Consider the following 13,843-nt stretch of genomic DNA (forward strand, 5'->3'; position numbering starts at 1 on the left):
TGGTGAAGTCTGTGAATTCCACTAGATACAAACTCAGCAGAGCTCCGGGGGAGTGGGTAGGGGGTAGATCTGGTACCTACAAAGATCCACTTTGAATCTCAGCTCCAGAGTTGAATAGGACCCTCTGTTGATATGCACAGCCCGTGCAATGACGCACCGGAGGATACGGGTGACAAGGGCCAACGCACACCTAATGCGTGGGGACATACATAACTGATCCTCAGCTGGGGTCCGGAGACAAGGGCCCCATCCAAACCCCATCTAGGTCAATGGGAGTCTTTCCAATGGGGATCAGGCCTTCATTTCCTATTGCACAAGGAGGGTTTATGCCTTCCTCTGTTCGCAGAGACAGACCAGCTGACTAGATGGAGGGTTTGGCCATTCTGGTAACACCTCTTTTAAAACGTGTGCTTGCTCTGGCAGCTCTGCTCCAGTCCCCTGACCTGGGCTCATGCCCCAGCATTTATCATCTCCACGGCAAGCAGGATAGCCAGGTAAGTAGGCACAGAACTCAGATCTTTCCTTCAGCCTGTCCCTCCCCTACAACTGTCTGAGCTGCCACTTTCCCTTTCAAGTCGAGTCCCGCCAGATCTCAAGCGCAGACTGATCAGTCCCACGCTGTTTTCTGTCCATCACTTTCACTGGCTCTGTCCTCTCATACCCCTTTGGGTGATTCTACTTGGAAACAAGCTGAGGTCTGGGCGACACAACCCTCTTTCCATGTGTTACCTTCACGATGTGGTTCATGTTTGAGCCACTTGGATGTGTCCTAGAGGTTCCTGGCCCTCTTCCCAGAAGGAAATCCAGGGAATCAGCTGAGCAGAACTTGGCTTGGCATCAGTGTCTGGTTTTTATTTTTTTCGTTATGTTATTATTTGGCATCAAATGAGGGAAGGATCCTGAAGTGCCTGGCTGGCAGAGCTGGGATCCTACCATGTTCTTCCCAGAATGGACAAAAAACACCTGAGCAATGACAATGTTGTATTTTCTGCTCTTATGTTTTCTGTACAGATGGTTTGACTTTTTTAGGTGTGCAAAGGCATGTTTCATAACCACTCTCCTATCGATCCCCGTACATCCCCATCTAGTTGTCTGTCAGTTCCTCCATTCCCAGACATATCCATCTACAGAAGAACGGCCAGACTGGGTCAGACCAATGGCCCATCTAGCCCAGTGTCCTGTCTGCCGACAGTGGACAGTGCCAGGTGCTCCAGAGGGAATGAACAGAACAAGGCAACTATCAAGTGATCCATCCCCTGTCACCCATTCCCAGCTTCTGGCAAACAGAGGCTTAGGGACCCCAGAGCATGGGTTGCATATTTTGATAGTATTCCTACGCTCACCATGGTGTCTTAACACCTTAGAGTACTTTGCTCCGTCTAGTCAAGAACCTCAAAGCACTTTCTTTCGTATTTCCCTTATTCCTGGAGTTTATTGGCTTCTCAGACTCTGGAAAGGAGCAAGAGATCTAATGGGGCGACGGAGACAGAGCTGCCCTCTCAATCTTCATCCTGCCCCCCGCCCCAGCCTTTGATGCTCATTGACAATGGAGATCTGCTCTGCTGCTGCCTCTCATGTGCCTGTTCTGTACTTAAATTCACTCTCCACAGTGCTTATGTATCATGGTGACAGGTGCCTTAGTGACACACAGATGGACAGATGTGGCTGGCAGTCCAGCTAGCAGGCAACTTTTAGCAACAAGAGATTCATTTTGATGAGCAGCATAAGCTGACACTGACTGGAAACATTAGTGGGGCTCAAGGTAAGGAAACCGCCAAGTTCTTTCCCGAGCTGGCCCTCGCACAAGACAGCAGACTCACACCGTGCCCTTCACGGAAAGGATCAGCAGGTTTGTAATGACTATAAGGGCTCAACATCTTGATACGACATCTCCTCCTGCAGATGACATCTCTGGCAGCTAGCAGCACACAGGGGCATTATCTTAGGACTGACTGAGAGTGAAGGGTGGCGGGGTTAGATGGACCATTGGTCTGACCCAGTTGGGCCGAGCTTATATTCTTATATGATTTTGTGTCAGAGACAAAGTAGGTGATGGGATATCTGTTATCGGCCCAAAGAAGCTACACAGAGCTCTTCTTCAGGCTTACGCCAACAGAAGTTCCTGTCCTGTTTCTATCATATCCTGGGACCAACACGGCTACAACAACACTGCAAAATACTTCAGAAGATTTCTTGCAGCATTTAGGTTTTTCCTGGGGGGGAATCTCCCCTCCAAGTACTGGCCTGGTTCAATTCCACTCCACTGGGGAATCTGACGCAGTCCCAGCATAAGGTGCAATGTCATCCTGTTTATAAAGACGTTTTAAAAAACATGAATAGTTGTTAATGCTTTTTGTCTTCCAAGCACTCTGTGAGCTGACTGATCCTCGCAACACCTCTGCGGGGTCGTTAAATATCACGGTCCGCATGACAGGCTCTCTGCCTTGCCCACGATCACGGAAGGCATTAGAGGCAAAGCCAGGAGCCGAGTGCAGGGACTTCGCTTCTGTCAGCTGTGAGTACATGCAATTTCTGCTGAAGTCAATGGGAACTGTGCTCCAGATAAAGCAGTTCCAGGTCTGACTTTATACTATAGAGGCACCTAGAAATGACATCAGCACAGTAAGAGGCAGGCTGTGCCCTTTGGTGTTTGCAGTCTAAACAGACAAGACAAAGGGATTAGATGTAGCTGCGTTTGGTGGATGGAGACCTCCAACAATGAGAGATTTATTGACTTGGCCCAGGTCGCACAGCAAGTTTGTGGAAGGATTAGCAAGCAAACCTGATCTTCTGAGTACATAGATAGCACCTTCGGCCAATCCCCCTGGACTCCCACTCTCTGTCTTGCTCCCCCATCTCTGTTCTCATACAGCCAATGGCTGCCTCCCCGCTCACTGTCTATAGCTCCAGCCCACACTCCCGCAAACCTTGTCGAGGGAGATGCTCATATTCTCTTAATTCCTTCTAGTTTTACAATTAGCCAACTCTCTGTTACCCAATTACCTCACAATTCTGCCCAGCAAACCAGCCTCCCATTCTGCAGCCTGGGGGGGATTGGGGGTTGTGGGGGCTGCTTTCCCCAGTCACGGGTCTCCCCTCCTTTGTCTCTTTTATTCCCAAAGTGACCATTCTTCCTATTATTTCAATCCCCACTTTTTCACAAATATCCTTTGCTGCTCCGGCTGCTTCCCTTCCCCTGGGAGGTTTTGTTGGGGCCTTTTCTTCTCTCCTTGCCTTTCCTAGTCAGCCCGTTGTTTAGAAACCACCCACACGATGCAGTAGTCGATGGAGCCGCCAGCCGGTTCAGTCCTTTCCTGTCTATAAAACTGGCCCTGGCTTCTAGCCATCTGGCGCAAACTCGCTGCCATGACCCCATTCAGGAAACTCATTGGCTCCTGGGCAGCTGCTGGACCGGGCAACTCCTTCCAGCAGAGGCATACGAGGGCTTGGGAAGAGTCCACTCAAGCCAGCAGCTCTGGTACCTGAAAGTAGCTACTCTTCCACTGGGGCAGAAGGACACCCTGCCCATGGCTGGTAGCAGCATTCCCTTTCCAAGCCTACAGCCACCAGAGATCATCAGACCATTATACACCAGTTCCCACATCCTATTGCTCATACGTGTTCCCTGGCTGGCTCAGTAGCTGCCCAGCCAGCTTCTCCACATGCATGTTCCATTGCCACAAGGTTTGCTTCTGTTCCCCTTGCATCTCCAGCCTCTTCTGCCTGTGTATCTACCTGGTGTGCATGACTGTAGCTTCCCACCTTCACCGTGGCTCAGGACATCATGAGAACATCAGGCCATTGCTGGATCTCAGTCAGCAACCGATGCCAGCTGAAGCCTTTTGTCTTAATCTTCAAAGCAATGCATGGATCAAGCCCCAGCTAGAGCAAAAACCAAATTTTGATCTGTGCAGCCCCGCAACAGCCTAGGATGCAGCATGTGAGAGGAGGGGGCAAAGCGCTCTCTCTTGAGGGAATCCTTCCCCAAGACCATTGTCTGGAGGAGATCAGGCGAATTGCCACCTTTAGAAAATGCTGCAAAACCTTCCTCTTTGGAAAGACTTCTGCTCCGTAAGAATGACACTCCCAATGCTGACACCCCTTCAGCCCAATAAACCCCGCCAGCCACCCAACAAATCCCAAAGGAAAGTAACATCATAATGAAAAATCAGTCATCCCTCATCCCACACAGAGAGATGGCCCTGAAAAGAGAGAAGCGCCAGAGTTTCTGTGAAATCTGCTAGGGACATCGCTACTATTGTGGATTTTATGGGCAAGATGCTCAGACAGAACGGGGATGGGTGGCCAGGATAAAACCCTTAGATAGACCTGGATCTGGAGGAGGAATGGGAAGGAGACATAGTTTAAAGGATCAGATCAGAGAGGGTGTTCCAGGCGTATGTGCCGTGTGGATGAAAGCACATGAAAATGTTGGTCGAAGAGGCAGACAAAAAGTCAGTGCAGGATGATGGGAGGGGACAGGATAATATGGTAGATAAGCAGATAAGCAGAGGGGCTGAGTGTGTCTTAGGGTCTGTCTACCTACCAGCTTGGAGGATGCTGCCCAGTTCAGGTAGCCAGAGCCCAGGTACAAACCCACTTTACCCTCAGGATACGTAGTTGGCTGGCTAGTCTGAGCCGCTGCTGTGGCCACATCACTATTTTTAGTGCACTAGCTGATGTCCCCAGCTGCTGTGTAGACATACCCATAGAAATAAGAACAAAAAGCTTGGACATAGAGTTAGTCAAAAAGTGTATTTTCGAAGAACACCGGCATTGTTTTTTTTTTTCTTTCTGAAGTTTGTTGGCAAATTTTTCCGATTTTCACCAAAAAGCCAATGACAAACTTCGTTCGGTTTGTAGACCTTGAAAACAAAAACAAATTGCCGAGCGACGAAACATTTTGAGCCTTTCAGCCGCCAAAGTGATATTTTTATGAACAGATACATTTGTGGAACATTTCCCAGTTAATCAAAACAACCGTGTTTCGCAGCAAAAAGCTTTAATAAAAAATTGTCAACAAGCTCTGCATCAGCGCAGTGGTTTGTCTGAAATTACACAGCTTGTGCTATGTAATCTGGTCCTTACTGTGCTGAATTCAGGCCTCTCCCACCCACCATTGCTTTTCTCTAGTGTATTCAGTTATGTTCTCTGATAAAAAGCAGATGAGGAAGGGATTCTCCTCCACTTGGGCCTACTCTCTTTTATCCACCTGTTGCATAGGCTCGAAATTCTAGATTGTGAGCATTGGGCTTTTGTCTGTACTGCACAACGAGGCCTCGTATCTGCCACGCAAATGGGGCCACCTTGTTGCAAAGAGGAAACACCAGCACCAGGCAAAAGGGAAAATGGACCTTGATCATGCCATGGTGAGAATCCATCGATGGACGCTGCACGACAGTAAATGAGTGACAGAAAGAAGAGAGGAGGAAGGGAGAGAGAAGACAGAAAAGACAGAAAGAGGAAGATGGAAATACATGTAAAGAGACAGACAGAATGAGTGATGGAAGGAAAGAGAGAGAGAGAGAGAGAGACCCTCTCCCCCACCGGAAAACACCAATTCAAATAATGAAGGGGTTGAGCTGTTATGAAGAAAAGCCTGGCACTCCTCTGAGAAGCGGCTGGCTGGGTGGGCTGTGATTTTTGCTGAGATGGGGGAGTGAGGGGAGAGGGGAAAGAAGCTATTGGACGTGATTGCCAATTCCGCACAAGGAGCGGAGGGGAACAAATCAAAAAGAAAGTCTTTCAACCTGGCCTTTCCACACACCCATCCCCAAATTCACAGCTCCTGTCACATGTAATCTCCATTAGCCCTGACAATCATGCACTGTTAGCTCGCGGGGGAAGCCAAGTGGTGGTGGTGGGGGGCGGCAAAGTAGCAGAGGAAATTGACCCTGCTGACAAAGAGGACAACCGGCCCAACCACACCAAAGCACTAATTGTTTCCAATCATCCATCCTCTCCCCACTCCCGTCCTCGCCCCCCTTCTCCTGGCATCTCTAGGGTGGGTCCTCTGTACAGTTGGGGGGCAGGGGAGGCTGTATGGGAGTTTAGGGCTCCGGTACAAAGTGCTCATTTCTCTTCCAATGGACTGGCCGAGTGGCTGGCTGCCAACAAAGCTCAGCCTCCAGGTGCAGCTTGGGACTGGCCGCCTGGGTCACGAGGGAGCGTGCCTGCTCCCAAAGGGATGGTGGAAACTGTTGAAGCCGGGGGATAAATGAAAGGGGATTGAGGAATCGGGGTTCCAGCCGTTGGTGTGTGACTCTTGCGGGAGCGTGGGCATATGTAGAGAGCTGCCATTCCCAGGCATCCACGCCAAAGAGAATCCAGTCATGGAAATAGTCACAGGGAGCGAATCATACAGAGTCGAAGCAAACAGCCATTTGGGACTAGAACCAACAGCCACCAGCACTGGTCTGGGAGGGTCCTTGGGCAAGCGTGCGCCCAAATGGAAACTCCCTGCTCTGCCTCTGACTTGACCTGCAAGGACCCCTTCGACGGTAGGGATGGGAACAGCTGGGTTTGCTGGGATGCACACTGTGTGCCCCAAAGGGTCGCTCAAAATTTGGCCTACCTACTCCTTAAAAAAGCTCATGAGCCTTGATGAATCTGGGAGGAGTTTCTGACTGAGCAAATTGGGTGGTGGGGGGTGGGGTGTCTTTTTATTGGACTCCTGGTCTTTGAGACTTGGGCTTACATTTCCAAGCTTTTCTTTGGAACCAGGGGCAGGGGGAGGGTGGGACTAGACTTACTTTCCTTTTTACATGAGAGCTGAGATACTCACCTAATCACAGCAAAGAGTCTTGTGGCACCTTGTAGACTAACAGACGTTAGTCTGTAACGTGCCACAGGATTCTTTGCTGCTTTTACAGACCCAGACTAACACAGCTACCCCTCTGATACTTGTCACCTAATCACCTGACTCCAGCAGCTGGGGCTTTAAGAAAAGGCACCAAATATTGCATGATTCACAATAAAACCATAAGGACTGGCAAGAGGGATAACAGGCAAAACAAAACAAAACCAACACCCAATGTTCATAACTTTCCATGACCCAGACAGATTTCTCATTTCCATCTACGCTCCCGGTAGCTGTGCTCTGGTGTCAGTCTTTACTCTGCAGTACTCAGACGCAAGGGAGAGCACACACTGTTCAGGAGAGGGGTTGAGCCGAGCTCGAATCCTGGTTCTGCTGCGGACACACAGGCCTCGAGTCTCATTTACACTAGGGCCTCAGTCCATTTAAAGGGGACTCACAGAGTATGTCGGGGCCCCATTTGCTCTGCCAAAGCCGTGTAAAAGGGTCTCCATATCAATGGGAAGCAGTCCCTCAAATACGGCAGCAGTGGGCATGGGAATAAAACTCAGACCCCCCGGCTCTGAACACCCAGGTTTCTTCCACTTGAGCTAAAAAAAGAGCAGCCACTAGCAGTACAGGTGCCAAGACACACAGTTTCCATCCTGCTGAGGGCAGTGGTGCACATACACACTAGCCAGCTCATTCCCGTGCTGACATTTCTTATTTCCCGTTCCTAGCGCTGGCATTTGAAAACCTTGAGACGGTGAAGTGAGCGGCTCCAAAAGGCCATGCAGCAGAACCTGTGCCCTAAGGGAAGTTGCAAACCACAGCAGCTGCTCTGACCCTGCATCCCTCGCACACCCAAGCCGCCCACTCCCCTGCAGTCTTCACTCAGCACCACGCCTCAATCCACATGCAGGCGCCAGGCACTCGGGGTCCGTCTACACTGCATGAAAGCACCAGAGGCAGCGAGGCTCAGAGCCGGCTCACCTGACTTGGGCTCACACTACAGGGCTAAAAATAGCAGCATGGACGTTCCCGCTCAGGTTGTGACACATGGAGGCTATTTTTAGCCTTGTAACACAAGCCTGAGTCAGTTGATCCAGCTCCAAGACCTGCTGCAGGGATTTTTTTTTGCTGTGTAGATGTACCTCTGGGCTCTATCCCCTGTTTTGCCACTGACCGACTGAGTGCCCTTGGGCACGTCACTTCTGCCTCGCCATGCCTCAGTTTTCCCCACTGTGCAATGCGGAGAATGATGCCGACCACCCTGTGTGAAGTGCTGTGAATTCTACAAAGCCACACTGATACTCCAGTGCAGCCAACGCCTTAAATGCCAGAATGTAGCAGTTTTCAGCCCAGCCACCACATTCTGCAAGGAGCTGAGCATCCTTGGTGAACAGAGTTAAGGCCACTCAGTATCTTGCAGGATCAGACCCCGAGCCAGGGTTATAATGCTGGACAATCCATTGAGACACGTCTCCTGCTCCACAGCGCATGTATGCACTGGGCCCCCCTCCCCTGCCCGAGAGGCCTGCGTTTGCTTCGAACTTTTCCGACGCTCCCTCAGTGACCAGTTTTCGCTCTTATGCAACCTGCCCATTGTGCAATGTGTCAGTTTGTGCAGCGCTGTCAAACACATTGGCCTATCCAAGCCGACCGGACCCTGTGAAAGGCCCAGCAGGGGGTCACACACTATGCCACTAATTAGGCCCTGCAGTGGAAGGTTCCCAGACACACCTGCACGGTCATGTGACGGAGGCCCCCTGAATGGCAGGCTCGCCCAAGCGTGAAGCCAATGAGCTAGCCTGGAAAAAATGCTGGATTCGCTGTCACATTTTTTGTCAGACAAAACAGACTTGGGCCCTCGGCGGGTGGGGGGGCGGGAGAAGGACCCTATCCTGGTGAAATTGAGTGCTGGTGGGGCCCAGGGTTCCAGCTTTAACTGGCTTCATGGGAGAGACGATTGGTGTCGCCGGATCCCGCTTTAGAAACAGGTGTTTAACGAAACCTTGGAAACTCCCCTCAAAAAATCAGTCCCCTGAAAAATCACTTTTTCTGCCTGGGTGTGACAATATCGCTCAACATGTGGGGTAGTCAGCTGGGAATGTTCCAGGCAAAGCTGGTCTGGCCCAGGACCTGCCTAAGGAGCAGGCCAGTCTCAGCCGGGGCCTCGCTGGCAGTGGTCAGCACTGGCTGCTTTAGAAAGTCCTTAGACTGCTTTGTGGGGCAGGAGCTGTCTTTCTGCACTGAGTTTGTACGGCACCTAGCGTAACAGGCTTCCAGGCCCTGAATACTGTGGTTAGACCAATAATAAATAGTATTAGGAGGAGTCAGGGGCAAAGAGCCTAACTAATGTTTAGATGGAGTTTGATAAGTTTATGAATGGATGAGATGACAGGGCTGCCTGCGATAGCAGGGATCTGGCTTTGAGGACCCAGGAAGGCTCTTCCAGTCCTATGTTCCTATGAAGTGCAAGAAACCTGTATTTATATAGCATCCTGAAGGCCCCCACATCCCCTTACAAACCAGAATCACTCCATCTGCCTCTGAAATGCAGCCACTTCTCGGGACTCGAACATAGCAGCTGTTTAATAGCTCTCAGCAGCACAACACAACAGTTTAGGATGCTAAGAGAAGATGAATGCAGTGTCCCAGTATGACAGGGAGTCAAGTATCAGAGGGGTAGCCGTGTTAGTCTGGATCTGTAAAAGCAGCAGAGGATCCTGTGGCACCTTATCGTGGGTGAATACCCACTTTGTCAGACGCAGTGGGTATTCACCCACGAAAGCTCACGCTCCAAAATGTCTGTTAGTCTATAAGGTGCCACAGGATCCTCTGCTGCTTTTAGTATGACAGGGGTTATCTTAGGCCAGCGGGATGTATTCTCCCAAACTGGAATTTGGCCCAGACACTGGGATCCACCCTGTTGTCTTTGCAAAAGGATCTTCAGGCTACAAGTGGTCACGATCAAATGCAAAGTCCTCCACTTAGACTGGAACAATCAGTTGCACACGTACCAAATGGGCAATGACTGCTTAGGAAGGAGTCCTGCGGGAAGGGATCTGGGGTCATAATAGATCACAAGCTAAAGATGAGTCAACAGTGTAACACTGTTGGAAAAAAAGTGAACATCATTCTGGGATGTATTAGCAGGTGTGCTGTAAGCAAGACACAAGAAGTAATTCTTCTGCTGCAGTCTGCTCTGATTAGGCCTCAACTGGAGTATTGTGTCCAATTCTGGGCACCGCATTTCAGGAAAGATGTGGACAAAATTGGAGAAAGTCCAGAGAAGAGCAACAAAAATGATGAAAGGTCTAGAAAACATGAGCTATGAGGAAAGATTGAAAAAATTGGGTTTGTTTAGTCTGGAGAAGAGAAGACTGAGAGGGGACATGATAACAGTTTTCAAGCAAATAAAAGGTTGTTACAAGGAGGAGGGTGATAAATTGTTCTCCTTGACCTCTGAGGTAACACAAGAAGCAATGGGCTTAAATTGCAGCAAGGGTGGTTTAGGTTGGACATTAGGAAAAACTTCCTAACTGTCAGGGTGGTTAAACACTGGAATAAATTGCCCAGGCAAAGTTGTGGAATCTCGGTCACTGAAGGTTTTTAAAAACAAGTTAGACAAACCCCTGTCAGAGATGATCTAGATAATACTTAGTCCTGCCATGAGTACAAGGGACTGGATGAGGTGACCTCTCAAGGGCCCTTTCAGTCCTGCAATTCTATTATCTCCGTTTTACACAGTACCCCTTGAAACTGTGTTGGGGCATCAGTCCTGAACTGAAGGAGACAAGAGCACACCCTATTGAAAGATATGCCTGGATACCCTGGGGAATGGCACACTCAAAGAATGTAAGATAGATCCTACTCTGCTGCAGCATCCTGGAGTTTCTTTGGAGATATCCCATCTAAGCAGTGACCAGGCCAATCCTTCTAGGCTAAATCCACAGTCTAGCAAATGCAAAGTGTTTGATGGTCTCTGTCTATTGTGCACCCCTCACTGCTGTATCTGAGGGTCTGAGAGGGCTGGGGGCTGAAGTGGCCAAAGAATCTACTGCTCAAATGTAGCCCACACTGGTTTACAGAGCCCACAACAGCTCTTGCATTCCACAAGGAGGAGGAGTCCCGTGGAAGCTACATGAGTAATGAAACCCTGAGCCACAGGAGTGCTGGCTGGGAAGAGACTGGACATAGACCTGCGTCACATGGCATGAGTCAGGGTTACAACCCCTGTCATGGGCCAAAATCGCTATCCACTGACCCTGAAAGCAGATACAATACTACTGCTTCCTGTGTTCTTCCTGCTCAGTGGCCAGGTGAGCACGTATTACTTCTGCCCATATGGAGCACTGTCAACAGCAGTCCTGATGTCCCCAAGAAATAGAGCACTGTGCTTTTATTGGGCCATTTTTGGGGTTTCTCTTGTCAAACTGACCACTGGGATGGTTAAGTTTAGAGCTGACTGAAAAATTTAGTGGAAACAGTTTTGACAAGACTGAATTTTTTTTACAAACTCATATCTCTATTTCAACCAAATTACCCAGGGACTATTTCTTTTTAACACTGAAATAAAATGTAGAAGTTTTCCTAAAATAAAATGTTCTGAAATGGAAATTTGGGGGATTTACAGGACGGAAATGGAAATTCTGAGTTTTGATCAGTAAGTTATCTGACACTTTCTGCTTCTAACTTTCTCTCCCACTTGCCAATGGCACTTGGTTACTGTTGGACATTTTATCAGAAAAGTTCTTTAATGTCTTAGTACCTGTTTTATAAAGACGCCCAGTATATCTGTTTGAAGAATCCAAGGATAATTCTATGGAAACTTTCAAATTAGTTTTCATTTAGAAGTGTTTGAAGCACAACCAGTTTTTGTTTCTCATTCAAACTTTTTTTACAATTTTTTTCTGATTTAAAAAAAATATCAAAAACATTTATCAAGATAATTATTAAAAAATTTTATTTACCAAAAAAAAGAACAGGCTTTGCTAAACCATTTCAGTAATGTTTTTGTTCAATTTTTGAATTAAAAAAGCACAGCGCTTTTATCAAAAATGTTCCTTTCCTGCAAATTTTCATGGAATTTTTTATTTAAAAAAGACCATCTTTTACAAAACCAGCTCAACCCCCTGTTTATTTAAAAAGTTTGGACTTGCTTTAATTGTCCTTGGTGCAAGAAGATTGGCATTAAATCCCAAGCTGTTGGCACTCAGGTTTTTATCCTTCTGCCCATAAGTATTGGAGACTAATAAATCATCCTGAGCTGTATTGTGATAACTCTCAAAATGCTAAATACAGATATCTTGACTCTGCTAGGACTTCAAAATCAAGTCCTTTGTTATTTTTTGATAACCTACCTGACTGGGCTTGTATCGATGTATCAAAGATAACGGATTAAATTAAATATTTGTGGATCATCATAGGCCTGGTTTGACATGAGGAGTTGGATATGGGAGAGGCCTCTTTTCTTGGGAGACAGGATTAGGGAGGTAAGTGGAGCAGTGGGCTGGGAACAGAATGTCTATACTAGCTATGACAAGGGTGAAAACCCGGCGAACTATTTTCAATGGACAAGCTAAGCCTGGAACATAAGAGGAGGTAAAGAGCGAGTCGTGCATGGACAGTGCGTGGCCAGAGCATGCTGTACAGGGATTGGTTCCTACAAAGCGGCCAAGCCCAAAGCGTGTGATGCAATGTATAGTAAGTGCAATGCAATGTGTAAATGTCTAGAAAGGAAGAGGCTTGCTGTGTATCTCTGGGTGTGTGCTGTGCCCTATACCCACCCCCTACGCTTGAGTCTGATCAACTGAGCATAGTTGTGCTGTACACCACGTAAAGAGACCTGAGTGAGGATGCTGGACCAGGACTGAATTCTTGGGGAACTGCATGGAAGAGGTCTTGGGGGAGCTTCCACAAATATCTCTTATTAACTCACTTACAATAGCACGGCAAGCTAACTGCAATCTGCAATGTACTACTAACTGCTGCTTGATGTGATGTGCAACAGCTCCATTGAACAAAACAATTAGTTAGCACTCCACCACTAATAGGAAATCTTCCTTGTTTAACTGAAATCCACATGGGCCAACTTTGGCCCAGCTGGCACTGAACCCGGGACTTTATTTTCTTGGCATTTCTCAGCTGGCACAGCCATGACCGCAGTATAAACAGTGGTGAGCCATCAGTCCCTGGGCTGCCTGTGTTCTGTACTCTCTTTGCAGGCCTTCCAGATATTTGCCCTCTTGACTGAGAGTTTTTTCGCCCTCCCAAATTTTACACCCTTTCATGGGCAATCAAGAAGCTCATGTGGTAGCAGTTGGTCTTTTGATTTTGCTTCACGTGTTTATTGTACATACTTGGATGATGCCTTTTCTTTATGTCTGGCCAAAGGACAAGTCAGACTTTCATGTGACACGTCTCAGTACTCCAGTGGGTGCTGTGGGTTATGGTAAATATTTCCAACCTTCATCCTGTGTGAAACGTCCTTCACACACAATAGCATATGCAACCATTTAATCTGGTCTAGTTCCAGTATGTTTTTGTACTGAGAAGTACCTGCTTTTTTTTAAATTTGGCATCCATCTAGAATTACTCTCTCCAGTTCTTGCAATGCCAGGTCATTCTATGTTTAATGTTTGAGATTGTGAGATTTTGTTTCAGAAACAGTATAACTGAATTATATTTACAACTTCCTAAAGCATCCTGCTCTCACTATGTCAAACGCTGCTTAACGGCATCTCTCCACAGCGTGGCTTTTGCTTATTCAATATGACGGCTGTTTGAAACCAACTTTGTTTTCAGTTTTAACATTGGCAGGTCACTGATTTCCCTGCTTATGCACACTGCCATTATAGTGCACTGAGCTTCAATATCACTTCTGAGAGTCACTTTTTCTCTGTTTATTTCCAAAGTCCCAAACAAGGCTGGATTTACACCTTAGGCACCCCTAGGCCCAGCATCTTCAGTGCCCCCCTTGTCTACAGCAGACCTGCATGTTGTACACAGTTTTAGAGAGGTGAGGTGCCCCTACAACGCTGG

General features: G+C 48.0%; 1 protein-coding gene across 1 annotated transcript in view; it reads right to left on the bottom strand.

Moving 5' to 3' along the window:
* ATP6V1B1 (ATPase H+ transporting V1 subunit B1) overlaps nt 1-13,843 on the bottom strand; it is a 78,836-nt gene that overhangs the window by 51,691 nt on the left and 13,302 nt on the right. The gene's annotated exons all lie outside the window — the stretch shown is intronic.

The sequence above is a fragment of the Chelonoidis abingdonii genome, chromosome 5, assembly GCF_003597395.2.
Source record: "Chelonoidis abingdonii isolate Lonesome George chromosome 5, CheloAbing_2.0, whole genome shotgun sequence".
NCBI lineage: Eukaryota > Metazoa > Chordata > Testudines > Testudinidae > Chelonoidis > Chelonoidis abingdonii.